Here is a 23,675-nt window from a genome sequence, read left to right as displayed (position 1 = left end):
TAACTAAACAGGGAACATCCCTATTTGTATCTCCTCCTTTGCAGCTTTCCTTCATGTTTTCATTCCTTCTGGAGTGTGCCTCAATTTCTAGTTATGAAGAACCTCCTTTGAAATTCTTTGAAATTAATAAATAATCTAATAATATCACAGCAATTGTAATAATTCTCATCTCTGACAGCAATTCTGGAGTAAAACCCACAACAGTGTTTAATTATCAGTGATATGTGAGCTTCATATTGTCTGGAGTTCAGGTTCAGATGAGCATCAGGATGTCCCAGGTTATCTTAGATTTACTTATCTTAGATTTACAGTTCAGAAGCCTTCCCATTGCAGTTTCTATTCAAGGAGGCATCTGTTCTGCAGGCTGAATTTCATTGCATAGTATTACATTTCTGTGCAGTGAGGGGGAAGTTCTGGCAACCCTCTATCTTTTCAGTCAGGAAGTATAAAACTCTAGACTTACTTTACACAGAAAGTGCAGCTAAAAATTTGTACTTACAAAACTGTATGGCAAACCAGAATATTTTTATAAATAATTCAATAATTCTGTTCAGTCCTGAAAAGAATGTAGTCCAGTTTGGAATGTTGATTTTTTTTTTCTTCATTTTTCTTTTGATCATCACTGGCAGTTGAAAGGTTACCACAGACTAAAAGGAAAGCTTCTTTTTTTTTTCTTTTTAAAAAAAGGAGGCAAATAATTTGAGTCTGGTCTCTGTACCAATTACAGGGATCTGCAGGGAATGTTTTTTTTCTCTAGCCTGCAGAAGTGTATTTACTTCTCAACAGATGTGAACTGGCTGGGGAGGAATGCTTGTAGCTCCAGATGAATATCTCAGCAGTTGGCAGAGGTGGGAAAGGTTCTTGCAAAGGCCTTACAGCATTTATTAAGCTTCTGCTGTTGTGCCTGTATTGCTACCTGATTGTTTGACCTTGACTGCCCTTTCATAAGACACAAAATTGCATTTTTTTCTGAATGTATTGTATTTAGAATTAGTGGCAATATTTTCAGCCTAAGGATTTTGGTATATTGTTAAATTTCATGGACGAGGGGTGTTCAAACCTCTCGGGGCGATTTCAAGACTCAGTCATAGAATCCTGAGACTGAAAACTTGGAAAACAAAGGCATAGGGGGACAGCCACAGTTCTGGGTGGCTTGAGAATGTTGTGATGGGAAGTTACAATAGGGCAATGGAATATTTTCCATGAAGATGGCAGAGCTGAAAAACAGATGATCATGAAGAGGAGGGATGAGCATAAACCTCACTGAAACAGGAGAATAAAATGAGCTGAAGGATGGAAGCAATAGAAGCGAGAGCACTGTGATGTGTCATTCTGAAAATGTACAGAATTCCAGTGTAATGAGTGTCACAAGAATAGGCATGGGAATGTGGTATATCAGCATATGGTCAATATGTGAGAATTTCATCTGTTTCATATTCAAGTTCTGCTGTTGCCTTCAATTAAAAAAAGGAGCAAGCCCTTATAATACATACCAGGGAACTATACAGCTTTTATGGACACAATTCAAAATGTAATACTTTATGTGAGGCCATGGGAAGAGTCTTGTTATTTCAAATTAACTTCAAAACAAACCTAATACTTCACCATCTGTCAGTTTGTGACTTTTTTTCCTTAAGGAGTCTTAGGACAGAGCTAATGTTTTGTACCTATATTTACAAAATATTTTGTACCTACATTTACGTCTCCTGCCTCTGTACCCCTGCATTTGAGTTCTCCCTGTAACTTAGGCAGCTCTTGCATGTAACAAGTCCCTTAATTTCTCTCTAGAATGCCCTAGAGCTGTCTGGTAGCCAGTTATGGAAAGAAAATACCTATCTGATTATCATCCTGTCCCTTTTCTTTCATTGTCTGCTTTTTCAAGCACTTACTTAAAACTGTTCTGCTGTGAAACAAGGGAGATACTGAAACTTCTGTTAAAGGAACAGATAAATGTGTTACAGCCAATTTGTGATGGTTGTGGATTTAGAGTTCAGATCCTTCTGGCTCCCCTACCAAGAATTAATTCAGCTGTGGGGGTAAAGTTACCAGAAGTTACTTATTGTGGTAATTTGCATACACTCTGAGGAGGCCACACTAAGGCAGTGAGTTCTTTGGACTGAATTGTTGTCCCTTGAAAGTGCTGATAAGAGAGGGCTGCAGGAATCTCTAGTCACTCCTAAGGACTTCTGTTTTCCTTCAAATTTCTCAGTTCTTAGGTAGTGCTTTCATGTTTAGACATTTCAGCCTTTCCAAGTCCCAGTTCTGAAGGCCTGGGAAAGGGCAGTGGATCGTTGGATCAGCTGCTGAGAGCTTTGGCACGAGATGTCCCAAGGACATCAGCTCCACCAGTTTTCCTGTCAGTGCCATGGAGGAGTTCAGTGGCATGGAGGAGTTGAATGCAAAAGGAAAGATTTCTTCCCTGCTTCTCTCAAACTTATTTTCTACTCAGTTCAGGCTGTAATTAAAAACCTACCAAAAGTATAAGCAGCAAGAATAGCTTTCACTGACCAGTAAAATTGTTCTTCACACAAATGTTAATGGCCTCTTGGTGAGGGAGAATTGTGATTTTTCTTCAAAGGGCACACCTGTCCAGATGTATGATTTTCAAATACTGAGGAACTCTTGCTTTTTTTTCTGCTACACAGTTGTGGGATGTTTCATGTGTCCTGCTTGGCTTTGGCAATTTTTCTATTCTGACATGTTCATCTGTGGTTAACTTGGGGTCCCACATAGTAAGAAACAATGCAACTGGATCCAAACAGGTGCTTTGTGCCCAGCCTGCGCTGCTGTGCCAGACTAAATGGCACATTCCTGGCAGAGGGAGACCAGACTGAGGAAGCAAAGGGCAGATGAGGAACCTGAAATCCTTTTAAGTCTTTTAAACCATCCCTTGAGTGACTCTCAAGGGGAGGACCCATCGTCTCCATGGCAGTACAAACAGGATCTTTTACTGAAGTAGCTGCTCTGTCTAGACTGCAGTTATTTCAGTGACTGAATGCCCTAGGCTTATATTGATACTAAAAAAATCTTTACTAAGTGCATGATTAGAATTATAGTCCGTCTGTAACAGTAATCTTTCCTGTGCTGTGTTCAATATGACTTTTCAGTAATTTATGATGCAGCACATTCCCTGGGAAAGGGAGGGTGATGTTAAAAAGCAAAATCACTTTGACAAGCAAAGACCAGAACTTCTGAAGCTTTGTTTTGAATGTTGGACACTTGAACAGTAAAGTGGTATTTTCTGAGGATTGGAAGAGAGTGTAGAGAGCATTCAACCAACCACAGATAGGTTCCAAGGGAAAACAAGGCTATTTTTTTTTTTTGTTATGTCAGTGTAGACTTAATATCTTAAAATAGAAGGAATTGAAAAAAATTCTCAGCAATTTGCACATACTAATTTTGACAGTCACCTTTACCAGTTTTTGAAATGCTGGAGGGAACAGCTGCTAACAGCTGCTGAACCCTTTCTTCTTAATTTTAAGAAGATGATAATGAAGAGGAGAAATCAGAAGGAAAAGGTTTTGTATTCCACTGATTCAGTTCACTGGGTTCAGGCTAAGACATAATGAGCCATGGTTTCCTAATTGCTGGACATTTTGTCTTCCATGTTGTTAATTTTCCTAAATTTGTACAGGGTGATATTTACTTAAGATCTTTCCTTCCTGCAAAGAATGTGACATTTGTGAGATGAGAACAACTTGTGTCTTGATTAGCTCTGATTGCCTGCTTGACTCTGAAAGGAGTATGTATTACATTTTTTCAGTTAGACACTTATGCTTGCTAATAATGTTAGAAAAATGAACAAGTTATAAATACTCTTCTGCCTGACAAAGTAAATATCTCTTGCTTCTTTTTTTTTTTTTAATTTGTCTGTGTGGATTCCTTTGGTTGCATGGATTTTTATTTGTTGGTTTGGTTTGGTTTTGTTTTTAATTTGAACAACCTGTAGTTTTGGATTTTTGTTTCTTTTTAATAGCAGTCCTTTCAAGTTCTAATGTAGTGAAGTGAATTAAGGAAGTAGGTGTGAGAGTGTGTGACTAAATAAAGATTAATCCATTCAGTTGCTTAAAATATGGTTCATAATATTTAATAGAGGTGTACATTATCCTAAAGTAGCTCTAAAATGTTATTACAATTAGATCCATATCTAACTGAGCACTAACCTTTTTAGGCTTCTCATTTGTTTTTAATTTGTATGCAAAATTTGATGTTTATCAGATAGGCTCTGCGGGCATAATTACCGAGGTATCATTTAAAACCAACAGCGCTGAACTTTGTGGGACTAAAAGTGAATCAACACAGATAAAGCTTTTACTTTAGGTGCTGGATGAATAATGGACTCAAATGGAAGTATTGCCTAGCAAGCTTTTGCTGCAGGTAGAAGGGAGCTGTCTTTTGTCCTTGTAAGGCTTGCTGCAGCTTGGAGAACCTGAGCATCGTGCTGTATCTTAGTTGTAATTCTCTATTTAGCAATCAGTAGATTATCTTGAAATATGAGGGAATTGTATGAATAAAAGCACATTAAAAAAGACACCTTTGAAAAGTGAATTTGTAGAGATGTCTCAGAGAATGTGTCTTTAAGCCAAATATGTAGGTACTGTGTGCATATTGTACATGCACACATGTGGACAAGCCTTGGGAGAGGTCAGTGCACCACCTTCCCTTCTCCTCTGAAAGTTCTAGAATGCTAAGAAGAAAACCATTGCAATTAATTGGATTTACATTATAGATATGTTTCATGGTTAGGGGAGGTCTGTCTCCCTTAAATCAAAATCTCTTGTTTCAGGAAGTAGAACAAACAGTGATTTAAAGTTCCTCAAAAGCTGTCCAAGCCAGGCTTAGTTGGACATCAGGGTGCCTTGTTCAGTTCAGAGCCTTGTTCAGAGCCTGGGGCCTGCTTGTGCAGCAAGGCTTCCCCACACCCAAGGGCACACTTGGTGCTGTGGAGAGCAAGAGCTGTACATGGCAATCAGGGATATTTCTCATAATGAGCAAAACCCACTGCAGACTCCCAGCTGCAATATCCACTCTTTTACAGCACCAACTGCAGTTATCTTCACAGATTTTTATTAATCGTTCCTGTTTTGGTTGATAGTTGAACTTTTTGGGCCATCAGTGGGCTCTAAGAATTTTTTGTGATCCTCAGAGGATGGGTTTGCATACCTTGGGTAAGCTTCCGTAGAGTGCGATTAATATGATCTTATTTCCTTCTCTAATTATTTTAATGTAACAGGCAATTTTCATATCCCCTAAGTACTATAACAGGCAATCTCATTACTTTTCATCAGGCTTGTTTACAGAGAAATAAAACAGCAGCAGAATAAACAACACTGAATGAACCAGAAGCTGAAGTGTTAGCTACTCTGAGTATTCAGAACCACAGCTCAGACTCCACAGGTCATGAGTTTACCTTAAGAAGAGGAAAGTATTTTTATTGATACAATCTTTAGCTGGTTCTTTGCTTTTCAGTGTGTGAACAGTTGGGAAATTTGATATAGTTTTTACGTTTAATTATGAAGGCTAAGTTCTAAATTTAGTGAAAGCTGAAGTTATTAAAACCCCAGTAAGAGGGGGTTTAGGAAATACCAAGGAACTTGATAAACTGATGTCAACATTGTCCTTTTTATGCTTTGCCCTTTCTCTTTCTTACCTTCCAAATCTTAACCTTTCTTACATGCTTTGTTTTATGGTTTTCGCCCTATTTCTGTCTTAGGGAGGAAGAATCCTTCTTACTACTGACCATATTAATAATTTGTGTAAGCTCTCCATCTTCCAGTTATATTGATGTTGGCTGCCATTGGTCTATTATCTCATTCACCTTTGCTTTCCTTGCAGTCTGCACTGTCTCTTTGGCTGCTTTTCACTGAGGTGCCCTGATGCTCTCTTCCCTTAAGTGCTATATCCCAAAAGCTGCTTTCAGGTACAGGAGAGTCTGGTGGTGCTGAGACAAGCAGGGAAACCACTGTGGGATCCCAGGGAAGCCCACTTTATCCAAGCACGTGCAGTGTCATCAGCTCTGAAGGGAAGAGGGACTGAGAGCAAGGAGGAGGCCTTATTTACTCTGCTAGCTTGATTTTCCCAAAATTTAGTGTGTAGAAACTGAGTTGAAGACAAACTATGTCATTTGTATTCTGTATTACAGGTATCTTGAGATTAAAATGGGGTACCAATTAAAAAAACACAAACCCAAGCAAAAGCTGATGTTTTCAATGCTTTTCTCCTGACATTTCTGGAGGACAGATTTTCCTGTCACAGCTGACAGAATCCTGTCCACAGTGTTCTGGTAGCTGAAGCCACAACACTGGCTCAGCAGAGGTGTGCTGGCAAAGCCCTTCCTGCAGATGCAGCCATGCTTCATTTTATTAGCTTGGTGTGTGTCAGGCAGGATGTTCTTCAGCTGGTGCAGTCACATTGTTCTGCTGCTATTGCAGCACTCCCAGCTGAGTGCCAGGGAATTTGGGGCATTCAGTGGTCAGTGATACAGCATCAGGGATATTCCCATGAAATCTCAAGTCCCAGAGCCATAGGAAGTGTGTAAAAATACACATAGGAAGGGTTTAAAACCACAAACAGTAACTCCCCCCATCCCTCAGTTCCCCTGCCCTGGTACCTGTGTGTCCTGCTGCATTTGTGGTGCTGTGCTGAGCCCAAGCTCACCTCGAGCTGTCTGCTGTGTGCAGATCATTTAAAGGCAGAACACCCCAGTGCCTCTTTGGGCACAGGAAACTACTCCTGAACAATGAGAGTGTTAATCATGGGGTTTTCATTTCAGTCCCAGGCGTGCTGCAATAGAAATTCCTCTTTACATTTCAAACAATTTGTTTCTGTGGAGTGGTGTTGCTTTGTACACAGTGTTCTCAAATTATTTAAAAATCTAACATTCACAGCTTACATCAGCTTAAACTATGAGTAATATTATTCCAGTGACTAATCCAGGCATACCTATCAGAGATGGAAAGCCTGTACTGAGTCTGCTTTAATCCATTTGCTGATTTTTATGGTCTTAAAGTACCTGACTCAAATCCAAATGTGCCCCACATGCTGAGTTTTGCATGCAAATCTTTAAATTAGTTGAAGGATACAGACAGATTCCCTTGGGATTTAATAATTTGCTAAAACTAAAATGGTTTGTTTATTGCAGGAAGTGTTTTCTATTTGAAGTCTATTTTGCACTGTGTGATGCAGCTGTTCTCATTGAAAATATAATACATGCTGCACAGAATTCCAGATTTTCTTCTCTTATCCTTCCTTTGTTCTGTGGGGTGGGTTTGTCTTGTTCAAAGAGGAGCAGATGAGAATCTTTTCTAAGAATAATTTAAATAGGCAAAAGACCAATTTGTCATATAGCTACCATTGCTCTTCAGTTGAATAACTAGCATATTGTTATTTTCTAATTGTTGGAACAAGAGCATTTTCATATAACTTAAAAAACCCTTTGAATGATGCCAAAATGCTACTGCAGTTTTGGCAGAGGCTTTCCTGGAATCAAGTCCTTGTTCATTGTTAGTGGTAGGAGAAATGATATGTTCATACAGAGAGAAGAGACTTCCTAATGGATATTGGGAGAAACAACCCTAAACACAGAAGAATTTAAACAAAAAATCTCTAACTGAAAATTTAAAAAATTAATAGAAGAATATATCTAAAAGAAAAGCAAAATTTACATTTAATGTTTAAATAAAATACTGCTTTGTCAGACTTGGTTCTTGGACTTTACCATGGAATGGGCAGTGTTTTATTTCTGCAGAATAGTATAATTTCATAAAACTCGTCTGAGTGAAGTATTTCCGATTACATTACTGAATGGGCTCTGTGTAATTATTTAAGTAAATTAAAAAAAGATGTTGGTTAAAAGATGAATGATATTACAACAGAAGAGTAATACCAGATACAACTTGAAAAGCAAGAGCAGGACTTAATATAATTTATAAATTTCATGGATGGGGAGTGTGGGATATATTGATCATTCATTTCTCAGTAAAGGTTCTTAATAAGGTTACCTGACTGATAAAAAATTGTTATTTTCTGATGTGATGGAAGTAATAATAGATTGTTTCTTTTCCTTAACCATCACATCCTGTACATACATTGTTTGATATTTATACTAATGAAAATGCTTTCTTTTTTTTTTTAACCTATTTCCCTCTTAGAGTGGCCTTCATGCTATATTTTATCACTGTGCAGTTCTTGAGGGGAAAAGCTCTGTTACATTCCCAAGCAGTATATCAGTGTATGCTAGATTTCTTTATTTCTAAGATGTGTTACTATTTGCACTTGTTAAGAAAATATTTCTGTTGTGCATATTAGTTGCACTGCTGCTATGACATGTGTGTGGCACTCAGGCTGGCTGTTAGTGTATTGAATTGTCCAAAACGAAACAATTCCTCCCTTTAGGACTACAAATTTCTCAGGGCTGGAAAGCATTACTTGGTCAATTTAATATTAGCTCCTCTAAAATTTAGGCCAGCCATTCCAAATATGAAGTGACAGTTTGTTGATAGCCAGGCTGTCCTTTCCACTCTTAAATGCTGCACTAATGAGTTACTCTGGGGAGTTTCAGGAAAATTGGACTGAACAAGGTCATAGCAAACAAGGGGGCAGAGGCCATTCCGTGTGTCCGGGGTGTGCGGCAGGGTTCCGGGCAGAGCGGAGCAGTTTGCACAGCCGGGTCCTGGAGGAGTTGTTGGGGAGCCGCTGTGGCTGCTTGGAGGTGAGCTGGGTGCTGCTGGCTGCTGCCCTGCCTGGCCCTGCCTCTGCCTCTGCCTCTGCCTCTGCCTCTGCCTCTGCCTCTGCCTCTGCCTCTGCCTCTGCCCGGCCCTGCCCGGCCCTGCCCCTGCCTGCTTCTGCTCGGCCCTGCCCCTGCCCTGCCCTGCCGTGCCCTGCCCGACCCGGCTCTACCTCTGCCCTGCCCTGCCCTGCCCTGCCCTGCCCTGCCCCTGCCCTGCCCTGCCCCTGCCCTGCCCTGCCCTGCCCTGCCCTGCCCCTGCCCTGCCCTGCCCGACCCGGCTCTACCTCTGCCCTGCCCTGCCCTGCCCTGCCCTGCCCTGCCCCTGCCCCTGCCCTGCCCCGGCCCTGCCCCTGCCCTGCCTCTGCTCGGCCCTGCCCTGCCCTGCCCTGCCCTGCCCGGCCCGGCCCGGCCCGGCCCGGCCCGACCCGGCTCTACCTCTGCCCCTGCCCTGCCCGGCCCTGCCCTGCCCTGCCCTGGCGGCCGTGCCGGGGCTCGGGGCTCGGGGCTCGGGGTGTGGGCTCGGCCCGGCGGGCCCTGGGCGCAGCTCCGTCCTGTCCTGCACGGCCCTCGGGGCACCGAGGCACAGGGCTGGCCTGCCTCTCTGGGCTGGCCTGGCTCTGGGCTGTCCTCTCTGCTTCTCTGGGCTATCCTGGCTCTCTGGGCTGTCCTCTCTGCCTCTCTGGGCTGTCCTGACTCTTTGTGGCCTTTTTGACAAGGGGTGCTTTAAGCACCATCCTGCTCACCACTTGGTGCCAGTGGTATTCCTTTCAGATTTGTACAGGTAAAGTTCATTTCCTCTTCAAAGACATCCTGAGCAGTGAGGGAAGGGCAGACTGGTCTTTAGAGCCAGCCAGTTGCACCCAGTCCCTTTGATCCTCGCTAGAACCCATACAAATATGTTTATTTTCTTGCTTCAGCTGTGGAGAGAGCAATCTATGGCCTTGGCTGTACGGCTCTTCTGGGTCACCATGTGTCCTTCAGGTCAAAATGGGGTCAGCTTGCTGTGTGATAAAAGAAGCTGCTTGCAGTGTTTTTGGTCCTGTGAGTAGACAGAGGATGGTTCTTTTCATGCAGCCTGAGATGTTAAGCAGTATTAAACCCCCCATGTCTAGCAAGAGCCCCCAGGTTGTGGGGGAACACACCAAATGGGAACAGCACTGGCAGTGCTTCTAGCAGGTCTGGTCTGGAGAAGGAGAATGGAGTCTGAATTCTTCTGAAACAAATGATAATAGTACAGGCAGTGTAGTAAATACATTTGTTTATGTAATTCTGTAGGGAAACTTTCACAGAATTTCCAAGGCAGGATGTGTTTCTGTTCAGAGGTCTCACTTGCTCTGTGAACAAGTGAGGGAATTCTGTGGCAAACAGGACAAGCTTGGAGGGCTCAGGGCTCGGCCCAGCTGGAGCAGGGAAGTGCAGGTGCTCTCAGGGATGCTCCTGGGCTGCGTGGCTGGGGTTGGTGTTTCCTGCCTGCAGGTGCAAGGTGGGCAAAGCTGCACTGGTAATAAAGGATTTCCCTCTGTGCTTGAGAAGGATGAGATTATGTGTGAGCCACCTGTGTTAATGAGTCTGTGCCTGTTAAAGATAATAAGATAGGGCTGCTTTGCAAAACGAGAAATTTGCACTCTGAGGCCTCATGCTCTACCTTAACTAGCTCTAGGCAGATCCTGGTGATGGAACATGAACTTCCACTTAGATGGAAATTCAAGAATCTAAGAAATGTTGGTGTGAATTTGAATGAAAAAAGCAATTAAGGACTTTTGACATTTTTGACATATTTGCATTTTGAATTAGAGTATTTGGTTCTAAGTGGTTTTTGTCACATGCTGTCTTACTAATTAAACCTTCAACAATATGTATTATCAAAATTGATTTTTGAAATGTTGATTAAATCTGTAAAATGGCAATAGTGTATTAAAATTGTAATGAGAAATTGTAGTCTAATCCAACTGTTCCAGACTTCTTAGTGAGATATTGTGTATATCTTCTTTTTCTTTTTAAAATTAATTTTTTAATTGCAATTTTCTGTTGCAAAAAATCCATCCACGTCTTTTTGACCAATTCTGAGTACCTTGAGAATAATTTCAAGGATTGGTTCCTTTGCCCAGGCCAAGCCCTGCCATTAGCAGGATGGTGGTCACAAAGTATCATCACATCTCATCTCAGACATTTAGCACAGGCAAAAAAGGTAAACTAGCCACAATAGATGGAGTTAGTAACAGTTCCAGTGGAATACTTGATGGCTGTTACTAATTAAATGACTTCATTAAGTTGTCAGGACAGAATGTAGATAATCCCTGTGTCAGTTGTTTGTTATCATCTGGCTGCTTGGTCAGATCAGTGTCTGGTGTGTGTCATGCATGGACCCCATTTTTTCCCTTTCAAGTTCCTTAGGCATTTCTGCATTTTCTCTGAACACAGCAATCAAAAACCAGGTGCAGGCTCTGGCTTGTCCCATCTGTAGGGCTCTGATGGCACCTACAGAGTGTCAGGGGTCTGAAGGCAGAAGTGGTTCTGAGCAGTGTGACTGTGCAGTCATAAACTCTGTTTTGGTGTTTGGTAGCCACAGAGCACCCAAAGGTGTCACTGGTGAGGAGTGCTGTTCTCTGCAGGCCTGCTGGCAAAGGAGCACTGACAGCCTGCTGACACATGGCTGGGCTGGCATTCCCAGCTCCAGAGCCTTCTGTTGCTGAGGAGCAGCTGGGTTTCTGCATTTGCTGGGTCACCATGGAGGGCTCCTGTGCTTCTGCAGCTCTGGGCTACAGGAGAGAGAGGCCTGCTGAGCCCCTGCCCTGCAGCCATGGGGCTGAGTCCCTGCTCTGCAGCCAGGGGGGCTGAGCTCCTGCCCTGCAGCCATGGGGCTGAGCCTGGCTCTGCAGCCATGGGGCTGAGCCTGGCTCTGCAGCCATGGGGCTGAGCTCCTGCCCTGCAGCCATGGGGCTGAGCTCCTGCCCTGCAGCCATGGGGCTGAGTCCCTGTTCTGCAGCCATGGGGCTGAGCTCCTGCTCTGCAGCCATGGGGCTGAGCTCCTGCCCTGCAGCCATGGGGCTGAGTCCCTGCCCTGCAGCCATGGGGCTGAGCCTGGCTCTGCAGCCATGGGGCTGAGTCCCTGCTCTGCAGCCAGGGGGCTGAGCCTGGCTCTGCAGCCATGGGGCTGAGTCCCTGCTCTGCAGCCATGGGGTGAGTCCCTGCCCTGCAGCCATGGGGCTGAGTCCCTGCTCTGCAGCTATGGGGCTGAGCCCCTGCTCTGCAGCCATGGGGCTGAGCCCCTGCTCTGCAGCCATGGGGCTGAGTCCCTGCTCTGCAGCCATGGGGCTGAGCCCCTGCCCTGCCACCATGGGGCTGAGCCTGGCTCTGCAGCCATGGGGCTGAGTCCCTGCCCTGCAGCCATGGGGCTGAGTCCCTGCTCTGCAGCCATGGGGCTGAGCCCCTGCCCTGCCGCCATGGGGCTGAGCCTGGCTCTGCAGCCATGGGGCTGAGCTCCTGCTCTGTAGCCATGGGGTGAGTCCCTGCCCTGCAGCCATGGGGTGAGTCCCTGCTCTGCAGCCATGGGGCTGAGCCTGGCTCTGCAGCCATGGGGTGAGTCCCTGCTCTGCAGCCATGGGGCTGAGTCCCTGCTCTGCAGCCATGGGGCTGAGCCCCTGCTCTGCAACCAAGGGGCTGAGCCCCTGCTCTGCAACCATGGGGCTGAGTCCCTGCCCTGCAGCCATGGGGCTGAGTCCCTGCCCTGCAGCCATGGGGCTGAGCTCCTGCTCTGCAGCCATGGGGCTGAGCCCTGCTCTGCAACCATGGGGCTGAGCCCCTGCCCTGCAGCCATGGGGCTGAGCTCCTGCCCTGCAGCCATGGGGCTGAGCCTGGCTCTGCAGCCATGGGGCTGGCAGGCCTTGGGGCTGTTCCTGGGAACTGCTGCAGCTCCAGTGCTCTCACACACTGCAGCCCTGCAGGGGGGGCAGGCAGGGTTTGCCTGCAGCTCTGGTTCTGAGTTCTGTACAAGGCCAGCACAGCTGCTGCATGGGCCGAGGGCTTTGGAGACACCACAGAGAACTGTCTTAGCTGACTTTACCTCTCACAAACCCCTCTCTAAAGCCATTTTTGCTTTGGAAACCTTTGTCTAAAACTTTGGCTGCGAGAATTTGCATGAGAATGACTAAAGCAAAATTAATTTCTAGTACTGCTTTTTCAAAATCTGGGTTTGTGTTGTTTAATATGCGCAGCAGGTGGGCTGATAATCTGACCAAATTTCATAATCAGATGTCAAACAGAGGTCACATCTAATTACAAACCTTCTTTTTAAGTATTTGGGCAGAAGTTCTTTAGGGGAATTTTAGAATAATAGAGAAATATTTGATAGAACTTTATGTGACTGAGATGTTTTCTGCCTTTTTAAAGAATAGTTTGCTATTTATCATTTTGTTCCTTTTGGTAATGTGCTTTGCACATTAAAAATAGATGAACAGAGAACTATTCAGCTGAGCTACCCGAAGATGCAGGTGGCTGGTGCAGAAATCTGCCAGTCTCAAACTTATACTGGAAAATTCCCTATGAAAGACCTCTTAGCCCAGAGCTGGTGAAGCTAACTGGAATGGGTCATGTTTGTTTTCTAGCAAGGGATTTTACAGTTGTACAGAAAAAATTCTCAACCTCATGAACATTAGCAACACATTTTTAAACTCCTATTTGATTTTACAAGCACAAAGATTTATAAAAGGGAAGTTTATGAAGATTTTAGTGCTGCTCACTTCTCCCTGTTATGCACTGAGTCTGTGGCACTGCTCCTGAGTCAGGCAGCTGCCTTTGGTCACCCAGGAGTTTATTAGAAGAGACCGTGCCTCTGCAGGCACTTTGTGTCCCAGCCACACAGGCTGGGCATCACTTGGAATTTGCCTTCCACAAAGTTTTTGGTTGTATCTGCGCTGTGCATCTGGCATTGGCAGGAAATGGGTCTGGGGAAGGCCAAGTGCTGCCCAGAAAATACTGCTTTTTCCTAGGATTATTTGAGGACTTAGTGGAAATGTGGATTTTGGCAGTGTGTTGGAAGAGAAAGGCAATAAAATAATTATTTGAGCATCATGATTTAGGAAAGACAGCCAAATTGCTGATTGTTGAAGCACTTATTTCACTTCTATGAATTTCTGTGGCAAGCGAAGGCTGGCTTGAGAGTGAAGTGACGTTAAAGGAAATTGGTGTGTAGATTGATTAATGCTGCAGTGGTTGCCCCAGAAAATGCTCTTGCTTCACAGCACAGAGCAGCCCTTTGTAGCTTTCCTGCCAGTTCAGCTGGTGCCTTGCGTTTTCTGTGTTTGTGTTTGTGCTTCCCTGAGGTGTCACAGACGGGTCACCTCTCAAGGTGGTGTGGTGGCCCCAGTGGAGTGCCCAGCTTGGCTCTGGTGTCTGAGGACACTCAGTGGCTCTGTGCAGAAGTCGCTGTCCTGCTGCAGGGCAGGACGGGGCTGCAGGCAGCTCCTGCTCTGCTGCCTGTGCTGTGCTCACAGGGGCTGTGTGCCAGGCTGGCACTGCCAGCCCACTGCCTTGGCTCAGGCAGGGCTGCATTTGCTCTCTCTGCTTCTACAGTGCAGATTGGCTGTCAAATCTCAAAACAGGAATGGCTGAAAGTTGGCTTATATAAAAGTAATAACTGAGGGTTTAAAAGAAAGTAAAATTATGGAGAACACCATATTCAGAGATAACCTTTTCTTGATGTTACTGAGAAAAGGGATGAAAAGAATTATCTTAGAAACTACTCCAGAGATAAGGTGGCAACTTGAGAAGAGTGCAGCAAGGAAAGGAGGAATAATTAATTTTAAGCTTGGTTTGTATCTCTAAGACAAACCACTTAGCATCCTAGATAGCCAACTTTTTCAGTACATGCCATCATTCACTTTCTGGAGTAAATGTAAAAATTGCAGTAGAGCTTTCAAAACACTCCAATAAATTCATTTTTCTGAGAAGTAGATATGTAATTTGAATAAATAACGTGTTTTGTCTTTTTTTTAATGTTGTTTAAATGGAAAAGCTTTAAAGAGCAAAAATGAGGAGAATAAAAGTTATTTGCCATTCAGAGAAGCTAATGCAATTGCTTGGGCTGATGATTTGTATTGAATTGTTGATATGTTCATTTCTTCTTCATTAACAGATTATCTTTTATTCTTTAAGAGCAATACATGCAGCCTAATGGATTTTCAGCTTCTGAGATTCTTTATTTTCTGTTTTTTAATCAATTAGTATATGGTGTTTTCACATATGTTGTTTGACTAAAAGCAGGTGAGGCAGACAAACAAACAAACAAATCCTGAAATCATTCTAGGCTCAATCCTTAATCTACCTGTCCTTTCTGTTCCTTTCCACTCCTGAAAAGGACTGAGCAATGTGCTGCTGTTTTGTATCACCTCTTGGCTTCCCTGCAGCAGTCAGTCTCTGCACTGTGCATTTTTACTGCACCTGAGCAGCCAGCTTGTTCTTGGTGCTGCATTTGCTGTGCCTCGTGCACTGGCACTGCTGTGCTGCCCCAGCTCTCAGGGCATTCCTGCTGCCCACAGCTCAGGAGTGAAGCCTGGCTGAGCTGTGCAGAGATCTCAGGGCGAGGGCAAGGCAAGCTTTAGCTCCTGCAGCTTGTTTGGATAAATTGAGGAAGGGAAGGGAATTGCAGCTCAGCCAAAAGATGAGAAGCACGATGGTATTGCTGGGATGGGACCTCCACTGAAAAACAGCACAAGTGCACATGTTTTAAGAAGGTTTTAAAAAGCTCAGCTTGTCTAGGTGTCTGATTGGAAAAAATGAATGCAGTGAGAGCAGGAGTGTCTGGGAGCCTCAGTGCTGGGTGTCAGAGCTGTGCCAGTCTTTGCCACAGTTTAATTTACTGATGGATCTCTCCGGTGTTGTTCCCCTGGGCCAGGGCTCCTTTTCAGTCTGCCTGCTGTGCTGGGACTGGAAGTCACTGAGTTGTGTGCAGCATCAGGGAGCTGGTGGGACAGCTGCTGGCTCATTTCCTTGTCTCCTTTGGCTGGGTGGCTCAGGCAGCCCTGCTGCTGACACTGCTGTGTGTGTTGGTGCTGTCTGGGCGTCCCTCTGGACGTGTGGCTCAGCTCAGCACCGACTCCTGAGAGCTCTGTTGTATGCATGTGGTAGAATGAGGATTGGCAGAGTCTTATCTGCTTTCATTTCATTCTGTAATCAGGAATGTGCCTGCTCAGTGGGTTTTCTAACATCTAAAATACATTCAACAAATGTGGTTTATACTGATTTTATGGAAACTGCTGCTTTGATGGATAGAACTGTATGTCCTTTTAAACTTTTTATTTTTCTTCAGTGTTGGAGAGTTATGAATACTTCTCAGCTTAGTCTCTAAATTTTTTTCTTCCATCAGGGCCAACTCTAACTTGATGGAACAGGTGGTTGCTTAAACAGCAAATTGTTTAACATAAAGCCCTGGCCAGGACATAGCTTCTTTTAATTAAACAAGTCACAGTGCCCCTGCCAGCTATCTTTTCCCTTGCTCAGCATTGCAGTACTGCTTTGGACAGAATGTGCAACAGTAAAATCTCCAGTGTGAGCCCTGTTTCATCCAGATCACCCAAACTTTTCTTGTGTGTGTTGTGATATTAAGGTGCCCTAAGTCTGGATGGGACCTCCTTTTCCTGGTTTTCCTACGTGTCTTTTCATGATACCAATCTCTTCTTGTTTCAAGGGGAAAAACCCCAAATCAATCATGTGGTTCCACCTTTCCATTGCAAAACACTCTCACTCAGGGTGTTCAAAGCCAGGGCATGAAGGATTGCTTGGCTTGGGTGTTACTGAAACACCAAGTGAAGAGGCACTGAGAGGGGCACAGAGAGAGGCTCTTGGTGCTGTCCCCCCTCATGTCCTGACTCCTCAAAGACTGGCCCTGGCTGGCAGGGAAGGGAAATGCTCAGCTGCAGGGGCAAGAGGTCCAGTGTGCACACAAAGTCCATTTTTTCCCTCAGTAATTCAGGATGTATTCAGAACCTCTGGGATACTTCCTCTTGGCAGGTACTTGTCAAACCAGCCAGCCCAGGGGCTCATTTTTAGGAGGTTTTTAACCTGTAAGCCATCACTGAGCTCCTGGATGATAGAGTCAGGATTAGTTTCCAGTGAAACTGGACTCCTCCATCACCTAAGCAGACAGTGCTGATAGCCCTGTTAATCATGAAGATGTCATAACTCTGGGGTATTACAGGCTCTGGAAACCAGTTGGTTTGTAGGTTATGTTAAAATCCCTAGTTTTGACTCTTTCATATTTGCAGAAGTGTCTGCTGCAAGTCTAAGGTACATGTGCCAAGAGGCACAACTGGCAGGATGAGGTCCTAGTTTTCAGGTTTGAGAAATGTAATATAATTCCAAGTATTTATGGTGACCTACTTACAAAAATGCCATGCTACCATTACCATACTGTTTATACAGATGTGACAAATATGAAAGAAGTCTGATACACTTACACTATAAAATACCATCTCTGTTTTTCTGAACTATAAAGTATTTTTCTCATGTACTGGATAATAGGGTATGCAAAGAGATTTTTTTACCAGATGTCAGAAAAGAGATCCCAAAGTGCTTTGTTCAGAGCAAATCTAATGTTGATTGCTACCAAAGGGGAATTGGGTCCTCCATTAGAGTTCAGCCTTTGTAGCCTCAACTAAGGAGCTGGCAGCTTGTTGACAGAGAAATCTGGACTGAATAACAGAAATTCAATTTAATTTACATTTTTTTAAAAGTGAAAATATTTTTGCAGAAAGATTTTAGCATAACACTTTTCCTGCTACACTTTTTTTGGTTTTTTGCCAGAAGCTTAAACAGTTGCTTGTGTTTTCTGTTCACACAAGTAGACTTTGGACTGAAAAGAATGTTTAGACTAGAGAATTATATACATATTTATTCCTAATGTTATTGGCTGCTTATTGCCAAATTATCTTGCTGTAAGTATAGGATGGGGATCTTTAAACTAGTCACTGTAAAACATTCCTTTATTCTTTTGATTGCTAGTATTTTACCAGTTTCATAGGTATTCCCCATTTTTGTGGCACCTACTTAAATGTGATGCATTGTTGGATCTCTGTTCAAATCCATGGTAAGAATTGAAGGTTGATGTCTCATCTCAGTATTGGATCTGATCTGTTACAGGCCTTTAAAGCATTATGGATACTTTGATAAAATAATATTTTCAACTGACTCCTGAATTAACAGTGAGAGACTGACAGATATATTCACTCTCATTGACAAAGATACTGTTAGTCCTTGGATAATCCCCCAAATGCAGGCTTTGGATCATCACTCAGTTATTATAAATCAGGGTGAGAGGATTTACTAGATCAAGATTTCAGAGTACTGGGAAGGTATGTAATTTGGTGTGCTCTCAGGGGTGTCCCAGTTAATTGTGCCATTGGGGCTCAGTACGTGACAGTGGGGTACAGAGCTCACTTGGGTACATGGTGCTGCTGGGCATCTGCTCATTGGCAGGGGACTTTAAAAGCCACAGCCAGCCTGTGCACTGGCTGCCATTTCTAACAACCCATGGGGCCCCTGCACAGCTGCAGTCACAGCTCCTGAGGAGGAGTATGGTGAGTTACACTGTGGTTTGGGGTGTATAGCAGCCTGTGAAGTGGTTGTTAATCAGGGGTGATGATGTTACAAAAACATCTGCTCCTGTCATAACTGATGCCATGTTTCATCAAGATCAGCACTTTAAACTGAATCAGACATTAATTAATATAGGAATTGGTCCAGTTGTGAAGAACTTTTCCTCTGGAAAAGTCCATTTGGCCAGGATAGCAGTATTAAAGGAGATTTCAAACTTGTCTAGGTGAAAGGTCCTTACGCTTTTTCTGACTTTCAAGGAAATCCTTTGTGTGTCTGGACCCATGTCTCAGTTCTTTTGGGGTCTGCTGTTTCTCCAGGTGGGGAGGGAAACAAATCTCTTTAATGCTGCCCCTGAAGAAGTACTGTGCTGTTACACTCTTCCATGGCAGTTATTTAAGTCTCTCAATTGTGCATATCTATATTTTAATTTTTCACTTCAATACACATATACAATTTGACAGACTTCTAGTTGCTTTGGGAACTTTGATTTCCAATGTTCTTGCTTATTTTTAAAATCAAAGTGTTTTGTTAATGCCTATTTCTTCTGATAAACTTTCAGAAGATGTATTTCATTCTCAGCCCACAGCTAGGACTGGTTAAAGCAATCTTCACAGCAGCTCTAGACAATTGCATGGTAAGTAAATTAGCTTTTATTATAATCACAGTGGCTTTTCTTGTCTGTTTGATTTTTGCATGCTCTTGTGTGGCTCCTCAAACTTCAGTACATCAGAATGAGAGAGAGAGGGTTTGCAAGGTGCCTGTGTGAACGTTTGCTGCGAGGTGCCTCTGTGCTGCTGAGCTGCACCCAGAGCAGCAGAGCACAGCTGTGCAGGGGGCTGCAGAGCAGGGCCTGCAGAGCAGGGCCAGGAGGTGTTGGGAGAGCTCTGGGACATCCCTGAGCTGGGAGCTCTGCCAGGGCAAGTGCCAGGACGCCAGAATGTCCTGCTGCTTCAGGCTGCTTGTGGCACTTGTGGTACACAGGGTCAGCATCGTGGTTTTCTTCCTAGGAGCCAGAGAAGCTGCAAACACTATGGAAGAAATCTGAATGCTTTTTTTGTGTATTTTGTAGTGTGTTTAGAAGGCAGGGATTGGATGTGTTTGTAACATTGGCTGTCTTTCTAGCTACTGTGTTGACCTAAATTGCAAAACAGTGATAAAATGGGTACTGTACATGGACCTGTTCATGTGTGCTGATTTGACTGAGGTACTAGAGCATAGTGAATGAGAGCATGGTAGGGAATGTGAACTGCACGGTGAACTTATTTACTACATGCTGAAATGAGGGTGAGGGCATGGGGGGAGCTTTGCAACAGCTGAGCTGTGTGGTTTCACTCTCAGGTCAGGAGAACAGCAAATAAAGGCCTGCAGAGACTTCTGAATGTGTCATAGGGGGCAGCACCGTGTGGAGCTGAGGATTGGAACTGCAGGAGGAGACTGCAGGCATGTTGTAGGACAGAACTGACTTCAGATTGGCAGCTGGGAGAGGAGATTTGCGAAAATGGGGTGCCTGGCTCTGCCCTCATGAGGGACTGGCCAGGTGTGTCCCCATGTGGGGAAACAGCTGGAGGTGGGGCAGTTCAGCACAGGCTGTGTGGGCACCACCAGCAGGCTGATACAAAAAAGGAGTGGCACAGGAGCTGCTTCAGTGCCAGGGCATGTCTTGACATTTTTTTACTCTGGCCAGCACTGGGGAGGCCTTGGCTGGAGAGGAATAATATCCACTATTGAGATATGTCATTAAAGCTACAAATTAATCAGAGATTTCCTGAAGGACAGCATTGGGAGAAATCGGAATCTAGAAATGACAACTTACAAGAATGATTTGGAGTCTTCAGTCAAGAGAGCATGAAGTAACAGTGATAAACCCCTTCAGATATTATACAGTTCTGCTGCAAAGAAGGGAAGATCTGTTCTCCATCATAGTGGTGGGTAAAACAAGAAGCAGGTCTCAAATAGGATTCAATTGGATTAAACTTCTCCTGTTAGGAGCAATTAAGTACTGTAATAGCTGCCAGAGGAAATAGAGAAGTGTACTTCACAGGAAGCAAGCCAGAAACAGATGAGCCAGACTCCTGTCAGGAATGCATTGTGGCCATTGCTGCTGGGGCAATGATGGAAAAGGTGATCTCCTCAACTCCTCTCAGCCCCCCTCTAAAATACCACTTTTCAAAGATACTTTGAATTGGAACCAAACTAATTCTCTTATGTGTTTCTCAAGTCTGATTTGGATTAAACATTTTCTGGGTAGGTTTCTGGATAGAAGGCTTTTTGTTGTTGGAATGTAGCATTGGCATTCCATGCCCTCTGCTCCCCAACCCTCCAAAAAAAGAAAAAAACCCCACTTTTTCGTCTTGAAAAGTTCCTAGCTTAGTAAGAGATATTGATTGTTCCCAGAATTAAGAAGGTGTAGATCAAAGAAATACACTTCTGAGTGAGGATAGAACTTGTAAGAGAAATAGAGCAACAAGTAGGTTAAAAGAGAATTTGGAGATAGCTGTGTTTTGTGTGGGATCAGAGACATTCTTGCCAAAGTCCCATCTGTTCAGTCTTTCTTCAGCTCTGTTTTCTTCTCACCTCTCTGTTGTGCTTGCACTCCAGAAGGAGACATCACTGTCTGACTGAAGTGCTGAAGTCCTGCTGGTTGTCTCTCCAAATGCAGGGATCACAAAGAGCAACTGAGTTTTCACTTCCTGAGAGGTTTCACTGGTGGTAAAATCACCAGGAATTATCTGATTCAGGAAAGCCTAAGAGACTGTCTTCAGCAAATGGGGATCAAGTAAAGGAACAATCTCTGTTCTGGACAGAGATAACAACCCTGTGTATTCAGGACTCTTGGCAAAATCTCTCTCTTAGTGTGTTTTAATCACACCTGTGATGTTTCTCCTTGAGTTTAACTGTGAAAAATTAGAGTTCCACCTCAGCAGAACTTGGGGGAAAAGGTGTGCCTGAAAACTGAGGGCTGAATCCTCTGCTGCCAGCATGTGGCTTGCAGTGCATGGCACAGCTGTGTCAGAAGGAAAGCCTGGCTAGCCTGGAGCCTGGGAATGTCTTCAGAGGCTGAGTGGCTGAGAGGTGGCACATGGAGCAAGCTTCTAACACTGGAAATTCTGCATTTGCACCTGACCCAGCACCCTTGTGCATGGCCCTGAGGAAATTTCTGTGTGTTGGTTGTTGGAGGCTCACTGGAGCAGTGGGAGAATATTGCCTCTTGAGAGAGGCACTCCTGGTGGAAGAAGTTATTTCTCTTTTATCTTGAACTGGTTTGGATGAGTAATATTTTGCTCAGAATACATGTCTGCCATTTCTGTGTGCTCTCTGTAGAAGTTTTAATAGAGTTTCTCTCTTCCCCTATCCTGGAGAAAGAGGATGAAAGTGATAGCAGTAATTGGGAGAGACAGTCGCGTAGGATGGACAGCACAGGGGCTTTCATGTTTAAATTACAAAAGATTTGGGCTAGATGGAATCTTTTCCTCCTCATCAAACCACTTAGAATGCTATATATCAGGTTTATTTCTGGGAGAGTGGGTTAATGGATTTAATTATTCTCCTACTTTCAGTATCATAAATCAAAACTGATCTAACTGGGCTTATGCCAATAGCACAGTAAATGTAATAGGAAATCAGGGGGTTAATCTGTTGATATATTTCATTGGGGCTTAAGAAATCCAACACAATTGCCAAAATAACTTTTGGGTAATTTGCAAAACTAAATGTGCACCTCTAGGGCACTGAGTTGTTCCTTGGAAAAGGGCATCTCCTGGCTGGTGCATCTTTCAGAAACCTCAGTTCCTGCACCGTGCTCTCAGCCAGGTCCTGTTTTCTTCTGCAAGGGGCAATGGGCACAATGTGCTGCACCACGGGGCAGAATGAGTGTGGAAGCAGTGTAGAGCTGGCACAGGCTACTTGCTTAAGGACAAATTCAAAAAGGATTAAAAAGTTCTCACTGTCAGATTTATTTGTAAAGAAAATTATTCAGTTGCTGGGGGATATCTGTAATTGCATATAAAGCAGTGGGAGGTGTCTGTAATTGCTGTCTATTCTATGTACTTTCTCCTGACAGCTCAGGTCCATACAATTGTGAAAATTCAGCTTGAAATTCAGGAGCTGTTAATTGGCCTCAAGATTTATCTTCATCTCTCTGTAACAGTTTTGCCCAGGCTTTTAGAGAGCCAAGTTATTGGCAAAGTCAGCGGAGTTTTATTGGGAAAGATTTATTGGTTTTTTGTAATCCAGCTAATGAAATGAAGCAGATTCACAGTTTTGGCCTCAGCAGTGTGACTAAATGGCAGAGCACAGTGTGCAAGGGGATCAGTGTGGAGGTGCAGCCTGTGTGCAGCTCAGCTACCTTGAGCTCCCTTCCCAAGCACAGCATGTAGGGAGTTCCCATCTCTGCTTCTCTTATCAGCACCGCTCTTAACTGAAACTGTAGTAATCTGATAGCAGTCCTGGGGCATACCATGCCAGGGGTTTAAAAGCAGCTTTGGGGGAAGGGGCCTGCTCTCCTGGGCTCAGATTGCTAGGGCAGCTTCATTTGCTTTAATCCTGACAGCACCAACATGTGGGAGCAGTTTGTGTAGGGCAGGTGAGGATTTCTGTCAAGGGGGCACCTTCTGGATGTGCCAGAGGGATTAGGAACAGTCAGCTGTGTGCTGAGGCCGGGGGTGCACCGGAGGGATTAGGAACAGTCAGAACAGTCAGGTGTGTGCTGAGGCCGGGGGTGCACCGGAGGGATTAGGAACAGTCAGAACAGTCAGCTGTGTGCTGAGGCCGGGGGTGCACCGGAGGCATTAGGAACAGTCAGCTGTGTGCTGAGGCCGGGGGTGCACCGGAGGGATTAGGAACAGTCAGAACAGTCAGCTGTGTGCTGAGGCTGTGGGTGCACCGGGGGGATTAGGAACAGTCAGAACAGTCAGCTGTGTGCTGAGGCCGGGGGTGCACCAGAGGGATTAGGAACAGTCAGAACAGTCAGCTGTGTGCTGAGGCCGGGGGTGCACCAGAGGGATTAGGAACAGTCAGCTGTGTGCTGAGGCCGGGGGTGCACCGGAGGCATTAGGAACAGTCAGCTGTGTGCTGAGGCCGGGGGTGCACCGGAGGGATTAGGAACAGTCAGAACAGTCAGCTGTGTGCTGAGGCCGGGGGTGCACCGGGTGGCTTGGCAGCAGCGCTGTGGGTGCAGGAGGAGGGGGTTTTGCCCTCTTGGCCCCCAGCAGAGCAAGCTGGGGTTTGTGGTGGGATTGCAGAGGTGTCAGAAGCCAGCCCTGCAGGTGCTGTGCTTGCCACTGCCTCCCCTCCCCGTGCTGCGCTCAGCTGTGCCGTGCCCTGAGGCTGCAGCGGGCTCTCCGTGCTGGCTGTGCCC

At 44.7% G+C, this 23,675-nt stretch overlaps 2 protein-coding genes across 4 annotated transcripts in view; one reads left to right on the top strand and one right to left on the bottom strand.

The window, feature by feature from the left end:
- The window catches only part of CTNNA3 (catenin alpha 3), a 424,386-nt gene that overhangs the window by 112,859 nt on the left and 287,852 nt on the right, over nucleotides 1-23,675 (top strand).
- LRRTM3 (leucine rich repeat transmembrane neuronal 3) overlaps nucleotides 1-23,675 on the bottom strand; it is an 83,444-nt gene that overhangs the window by 3,233 nt on the left and 56,536 nt on the right. The window lies entirely within an intron of this gene.

Source organism: Molothrus ater, chromosome 8 (assembly GCF_012460135.2).
Source record: "Molothrus ater isolate BHLD 08-10-18 breed brown headed cowbird chromosome 8, BPBGC_Mater_1.1, whole genome shotgun sequence".
NCBI classification, from domain to species: domain Eukaryota; kingdom Metazoa; phylum Chordata; class Aves; order Passeriformes; family Icteridae; genus Molothrus; species Molothrus ater.
Note: the sequence above shows the minus strand (reverse complement) of the source record. Positions and strands in the feature narration are given on the sequence as shown.